This window comes from Protopterus annectens, chromosome 6.part0 (assembly GCF_019279795.1).
Source record: "Protopterus annectens isolate FY-2018-M chromosome 6.part0, PAN1.0, whole genome shotgun sequence".
In the NCBI taxonomy this organism is placed as follows: domain Eukaryota; kingdom Metazoa; phylum Chordata; order Ceratodontiformes; family Protopteridae; genus Protopterus; species Protopterus annectens.
This window is the reverse complement of record NC_056737.1, coordinates 1,043,792,812-1,043,800,976: the sequence shown is the minus strand read 5'-3', so window position 1 is coordinate 1,043,800,976 and position 8,165 is coordinate 1,043,792,812. Positions and strand designations below refer to the sequence as shown.

The window sequence follows — 8,165 nt, the reverse complement described above, 5'->3', positions numbered from 1 at the left end:
GAACAAATTTAATGAAGTAGATAAGCGCTTTCACACGGAAATACGTGCTTCATCAGAGGTGATCTGATGAAGCACGTATTTCCGTGTGAATGCGCTTATCTACTTCATTAAATTTGTTCCGTTTTATGCCTCTGGCTGTGGAGTGGTGTATTTTCTTTTATCTTGAACAATTTTTCATATTTTAGAAACTGTATAAACTAGACATATATTGATAGTACGTTTTTTTCTAAAATCAGACAAACTTCCACACAACAAAAAAATCCTCTGCATGCATGTTTAATGAGATATTTACAGAAATATGAAAACATATGCTTTAGCAGAATAAGTAATGCTGGATATTTCTCATGATGTGCAATTTACAGTGCCCATTTGAAATACCATTTTCTTTAATATGCAAGGTCTCACACTTTGTCATGCAACAGTTTGTAAGTCACTTGCTTTTTGATATATTAAATACATACAGAAATGTGGGTCTATATTAGATCACCGAACGCTTAGGTAAGCGAACGGTGATTAATCGACCCCATGTAAACGAAAGCTTACAAAACCGAACTGTCAGAACAGCGATTTATCGCTGGTCCAACAAAAAAAAAAAAAAGAAAGCACATTAAAACATAAGATTAAGTGGGGGGCTTTGCCACCCACATCCCCCCTATTTAAATATACCAACTCCGAGACCGCACTACAGTGCCGAAAACGGCAAAGTACCGAAGCGGCCAAGCAAATTCTTTCCCAGTGAAAGAATTCGCCTACATGCAGCTTCGATATTTTTCAGTTTCGGTTTTGTCAGTTCGACCAAGACGCATTCGAAAACATGCGTCTTCGGTCTGCTGATAGGAACCCCAGAAATGTTGCTTATTTTCATAATTACTAATAAACCACTAGCGATATATCAGGTGTAGTGTGTTATAAAAGGACATCGTCAATGAATTTTTCTGTCTCCCACTATAACATTTCATGCCATACCTCTCAATAACATGTAGTTCTCTCAGTTATGAAAATATGAACATAAATATGAAGATATGAATAATAAGTGATGATCAGTGATTAATTTCACTACTGCAGTATATCCTAGATTAACAATCTTATTGAGTCATTTTGTTAATAAATTCTTGCACTTTCTAATATTGCCTATTATTAGCTGGTAAGTCTCTTGATAAATGAAGACAGACCAAAAATGTTCTGTACGCCATATGGAACTATGTGTGTGTACTAAAAGTGTACAAAATAAGTTGCTATAGGTTTGAATGAGTTAAGCAGAGAGATAATGTTCAGAGAAGAAGTCTTAACACTTGAAAACTAGAAACTATCTGCTTTTAAGTAAAAATATACTGTGCTGTGTAGTTTTAAGACCAAAACAGAATTTATGTACTCCTTTCAGAAGTAGCCTGTCTTGTCATTTGAATACATTGCCCCCTTGGCTATGTTCCTAACAAGATACATTGAACAATTTGAATGTCCACAGAGGTTTATCACTAAAAGAATACAAGATGTAAGTAACACATCCTGTGCATACTGCCTCAGATCCCTAGTCATTTATTCTGTCTCCTACAAGCTGTGGAAGGGATATTTGTGCATGGAATACAAGGCGTTGTCAGACCTCATTTTGGTGGACATCTTAAAATATTTGCAAATCAGACAGCACCAGAATAACCCATTCTGATGATTTAAACATTTCCAGTAATATAAATAGAACCTGCTGGAGAGAGAGGTATGTGCCCCTGAGACTACCCCATTTTCCGGCACAGACTCCCTATCCATGTGAAGCAGTGTTCCTATCTAACCCAATTCAAGTGTAACTTGGAAAGTTGGATGGGGAACAGGAAATTCATCCCTGGTTTGGGACTTGCATCTCTGCTGGACACATGTAGCCTATAAATGATTAATTTCTCAGGTCAATGCTTGTAAATATTTCATCTCCTAAAGCCCTGCTTACACTTACCAGGTCTGCACAGTCAAGAAGCAGACATGGAATTGTTTTTTAACTGTATTGCTTTTCTACAGTAGTAAATGCATATTTTATTTATATGAATTTATGCATTTTCTTTGAATGTTACACGGTCACAGAGTTTACCTCATATGCACATGTATGTGGACAATTTAGTTTGTATCCAGTCAACTAGGATGTTGTTGGAAGTGAGAAAAAACTGGAATACCCAGATAAAACCCATGCAGACACTGGGAGAACATGGAGATGTCCTTCCTTAGATTACTGTTGCAGCATTCCAACACTGATGCGCTATCTTGCAGTGGTACCATGATGTCCAGCCTGAGTACCAAAGTTACAATTGTCTGTACAACTTGTATATCCAGTGTATGACCTCAGCCCAGATGCATAAGAGTACATACATGGCTATAGGAGTGTAAGATCCCAGGCTGTCTTACCGCCAGTCGGATTGTCCCTCCTGTCGGTCTGTTCTCCATATTGTCGGTTGTTACTATTACCTAGAATTTATCAGATAAGTTCCCCACAGGGGCACGTTCTGTTATTTTTTTTTTTTCAAAAAAACATTGCTAATGTCAGCTAAGAGAGGGAAGTGCGACTTTGGTAGGCGAATCCCTTATAAAGACCTCCATTCCCAGTGTTTGTTCTATTTATGGGCTGAACACAATTACAGAAATTGTAAAAGCTGCCAGTTGTTTGTTCTTTTCATACTAAGCTTTCTTCTTTAAGCACATACTTAGAGAACCAATATCTGAAGCTGCTCTCACAAACAAAAATGGTTCGCATGTAAGAAGCTCAAGAAAAATAGGCTCGAGTCTTTTACTACTTTGTCTGATTCGGACAATCCCACCAAGATGCTTCAGGAATCTGCAGTACATCCTTCTATTTTTAAGACACCTGCTGCCATGACCCAGACTGAGGCTGGTATGGTGTCTGACTCTTAAACATTCAACGAGACCGTTCTTACCAATTTGGTACCAATTTGGTTGAGAAGGGGGAACTAAGGGAGATCATTTTAGAGGGACCAGAGGGTATATCTCAAATCCTGTGGCTGACCAAGTTCACTGATGATTACAAATTGGGAACAATCATTGAGTCCCCTAATGATGTTAATGTACTGCAAACAGGGTTAATGCAGACAAATGATTGGTGCCAAAGCCACGGATTAAAGTTAAATGCAAAAAAATGCATTATTATTTTTATTCCCTTTGTGAAAACTGACATTCCTGCTAATTACATTATAGACAGCACTCCCCAAAGTGTAGACCCAATGGTATGTGGCCTGGGTATACAGATTGATAGCAGTCTGACCACCATGTATCCGCAGTAGTAAGGAAATCCTTCTATGTGGCACATCTTTATAAAGGCATCACATCTAGATCTAAGGATGTTATAATTCAATTTTACCTGGCCCTCATCAGACCAATAATTGAGTTTAATGCTAACTTTTGGATGTACCTCACTAGACACCTGCAGCAATTGAAAAGACCACAGAGGTTTCGCACTAAGAAGTAATAGGGTATACAAAAAAAAGTCTTACATGGAAAGACTGAATCCCATGTCTCTGTATTCTGTCTCCTACAAGTTGCTAAGAAGTTACCTGTGCCTGGCTTACAGGACAGTCTCTGACCTGGCCCTAATGGAAATGCTATGCATTCTTAAATCAAACTGCAGGAGGGTCACTTCTTCCAAGGATCTTAACCTAGCCTCTGACATGATGGAGAGATAGATACATCTGCTAGAGACTGCTCCTTCTCTGGAACAAGCTTCTAATGTACATGAAACAGAGCCCTTCCCTGACCCTCTTCAAATGCACCCTAGATCAATGGATGGGTGAGTGCAAATTTACTCCTGGCTGGTGCCCATTTCCTTCCTGGACAGAGGAAGTCAGTATTAACTTACCATAGACCATTACCTCTGCAAACTTCACTCACCTAACCACTGACAATTGGGGCAACTTGGTATAAATATGGCTAGGCTGGTAAGGGCTGTAGGACCATTAGCCTAGTAACTTCATATGTACCTTGTTATGGAAGAGGTGCCTGACATTTTGCAAAAGGTCCATCAGGCTTTCCGCTCACCATGATTTGTGAAGGCTAATGTTGCCCCTAAAGAAAAAGAAACAGAAATCCAAAACATATTTTTCTAATGCAGATCTCTCAAGAGAAGGAATGGTTTGTACTTTCACAGGGCCTATACAAGACCATTTTGTCTGTGAAACCCCCTTTCCTTTTTCTCTTTACCACTCCCCCTCCCAGAAGACACAACACAAATATTTTTCTAAAGATGTGGAAGAATTTGGTTTAGATGAAGATTCTTTGGCATACTCATCATAAGTTGATTCCTTCCACAACAGTTGTGCCTTCTCATGTGAAGGCCCGTTCTACCAGAGCAGTATCCTCCTCTGGTGCCTTCTTCAAAGCCCCTTACTCCAGAGCTCTTCTATACACACCTTGACTACACACTATATAGTGGATGCTTTTTCTAGGTCAAGGAAATCCCCTGTCAGATGCATCTGCCTTGGAATGGTAGATGGTTTCCCTGTCTTTGGTCCATCCATCCATCCATCCATCCTATCTAACTTTTCAGCTTTGTGAATCAGCCAACAGTTCTGGAATACTGCAACAGTGATCAAAGAAAGGACATAGTATTGCGTAAGTACTTATCATAACAGTAGATGTCCTACTGATCATTGTTGCAGTATTGCATCCCTCCCTCCTTCTCCCTTGCTGCTTGTAGAGACCTCTGTGCACTTTGTGGACCAGTGGTGAGTTGTCCCCCTCCCCGCCTCTTAGCTGATCATCTTTGTTATTGCTTTATCTACTCAGGCTTCTCCAGGTTCTCCTGGTTCATCATGTGCTCTGAAGTGCACATATATGCTCCTATTGTCATGTACTGACATCATACATACTTCATCTCTATGAGCATATAGAAGGTTTTGGCTTTGGTACACCAGGCAAACATCAGGTTACCTTGGTGAGAAAATGCATCAGTATTGGATCAGTAGAACATCTACTGTTAATACAGTTAAATGTTCTGTTTCCCATCCGTAGATCTAAGTTGTGCTTGAATATGGGCAGGGATGGAATATGTTTTATATGGATGGGGAGTCTGTTTCACAGAAGCAGTACCCTTTGATAGATGCACCAGTCCCTCCAAACTGTTCTGCTGATGTTGCAGAAGAGGTTTAGATACCTAGACTGACTATTTCTGATGCCATTTGACTTGCTGATATGCAGTAAATCCATCAGTAATGGGTTGGAGGATGCCTTGTGTGGCAGACACAGGTCATCTCTTAGCAGTCGTCTGTAGGATACAGGGTGTGGTGACAGGACTTTGAGTTCGTCCATGTAGGGCATATTCTTTAGGCCTTATATCCTTTTAGTACATTATTTCTGTCGGTATTCCAGTTGTTATATGCTTCTGGACAGATAAACGCCAAAGGAGGCATTATATTCTATGATTGGCCTAATGAGGGCTTAGTAAAGGGGGGCAATGACATCCCTATATCTAGACACAATCCCTTTGTTTATAAACTGTACAATATAGAAGGATTTTCTTACAACAGTAGACACACGTTGGTCAAAAGTTAGGTCATTGTCCACATAAGTTCCTAAATCCTGAACAACTGTGTCAACCCTTAGGGATGTATTTCCAATGTTGTAGCTTCCAGAGATACAGTAATACATTTTTTTGGCATTTAGTTTCAGTCCATGATTTTGGCACCAGTTATTTATTTGGGACATACTTTCCTGCAGGATGGCTGAGTAATTTGGGGATTCAGTGACTGCTAGTAGCTTGCAGTCATCTGCAAACATATTCAGCCAGAGCACTTTGGTGTTGGCTTTTACATTAGAAAAAATAGATGCTAAACAGGAGAGGTCCCAGCCAAAACCCAGGGGGACTCCACTAGAGACTGGTCTCTTTGTGGAGGTAACTTCCCCTATTTTGATTATCTAGTTCCTATTTGTGAGCTAGTTGGTAATCCAGTGGGTGACAAAGGGGTTTATTCCCAGTTTATTTAGCTTTTCTACTATGCCTGAGTGGGGAATTGTGTCAAAAGCTTTGCCTAGGTTGAGGGATGCAGTGTATACTGTTTTGTCTTCATCCATTGCTTTGATGACCTTTTAAAAAATCCACCAGGTTGAGTAAGCATGCCCTGCCCTTGATGAATCCAAACTGAAATGGGTTCAGTGTTTGAAGGTTCGTTATGTCATGATTGATTGATTCCATGACAAGTCTTTCCATGGCTTTGCATATGAGGCTAGTCAGACTTACAGGTCTGTAATTGCCTGGGTCTAGAAAACCCTCTTTTATGCAGGGAAATGATAATAACTGTTCTCCATTATTTTGGTATAAAGCCTGTATGGAGGCTGAGATTGAACAGTGTTGTTTGGGGTGTGGCTAAATCATGTTTCATGCTATTTAAGATGCATCCAGGGGATACTGTGAGGACTCAATAACAGTACTTAGCTTTTGTAGCACTTTTATGACTTGGTCTTGTGTGATAGTTGGAGGTGAGCCAGTTTCAGGTATATACTGAGGGACAGATGGAGGGGAGAAAAGGGTAAAGTTACAGCCAAATGTATCAGCCAGTAGATTCACTATATCTTCATTCTTTGTGTTGTTAACATCATTCACAGTCAGCTAAGCACACTTCTGCATTGGGCTTTTGTGATTACAAACATAACTAAAAATGCCTTGTGATGGTCTTTTCCTCGGGTAACTTGTTTTAGCCTCAAACTTCACTTTGTTGGAGTTTGTTAAGCTCCTGAGTTTATTTATTTCATTGATCAGGGCTGTAACATTCTGGGAATTGTTCTTCTTACTTTTGGTCAAAATTCTTTTCATTTTGTTATAATTTTTGTTATAATTATCATGTGTTGTATACTGTATATATATATATATATATATATATATATATATATATATATATATATATATATGTGTGTGTGTGTGTGTGTGTATATATATATATATATATATATATATGTATATATATATGTGTGTGTGTGTGTGTGTGTATATATATATATATATATATATATATATATATATATATATATATATATATATATATTTATATGTGTATATATATATATATATATATATATATATATATATATATATATATATATATATATATATATATATATATATATATATATACATTATAAATATGTAAATGTATTATAGTTTTATGTATTTTATTATGTTCATTTTTGTCTTTTCCTTATCGTTATAAGGCACAACATAATTTTCATCTTTGTTTGTCTTATGACACATTCCCAAAGATTCATTGTTTACATGTTTGTTCCCTAATAGATTTGTTTGTTTTTCAATTGAATTGTACATGTTATAGGTCACATTAAAGGTGGGAAAAGTTTTACAATGATTTATTGTGGTCTCATTTTTTTTATATCCCAAAAACCTGCCATTTTAACAGGGGTGTGTAAACTTTTTATATCCATTGTATATGTGAGTCATGGAAGTTACCTGGGTGGGTGCTGTAGTGACAAACTGGTTGTAAGTCCATGTATGTCACAAACTGCTGGCCATTCACAAAATGGTAGCCCTTACACTTCACATACCTCTGTGATTGTGGAGCAGGTGGTGCCTTTATCGCTATGTGTGTGTACTCTATGGCAACCAGTACCTCAGGGAGGTAGGTGATGTTATAGAAACCATGCGCAGTGGTGCCTGTCTCTTGTGGTATGCTAGGAAACCAGATATTCTCATTCATGTGCAGAAACATAACATGAGGAGCTTGCTCAGTATTTTAGTTGCCGAGGTCTAACATTTTCCCTCTTTGTCACTGAAAGGTCCTTGGAGCTTATGATGGGGAGGGGGGAGTGCTATATATACCTTGGTATACACAAAGATAGGAAGCGTACATATTCTTGTAGCTTGTGTATGTACATGATGCATATACACACACACACACACACACACACACACACACACACACACACACACACACGCACCAGTTCACCACTATGCGATTTGAACTTTCTACGTACAGTATATAGTTACAAAGTTAAGAGAACACAATATTAGCAACAAGTGCCACATGAGACATTACATCAACCAAGCTTCCTATAGTATCCTGATCCACACAGAATTGAACAGTAATCTGTTGGTTGCTGATATTATGGATTTTTAACTAGCTACCCTACCATTTGTTTACTACAAGATGCTTTCTTGGTCACTAAAGGTATGG

At 38.4% G+C, this 8,165-nt stretch overlaps 1 protein-coding gene across 1 annotated transcript in view; it reads left to right on the top strand.

The window, feature by feature from the left end:
• LGMN (legumain) overlaps positions 1 to 8,165 on the top strand; it is a 208,962-nt gene that overhangs the window by 63,320 nt on the left and 137,477 nt on the right. The window lies entirely within an intron of this gene.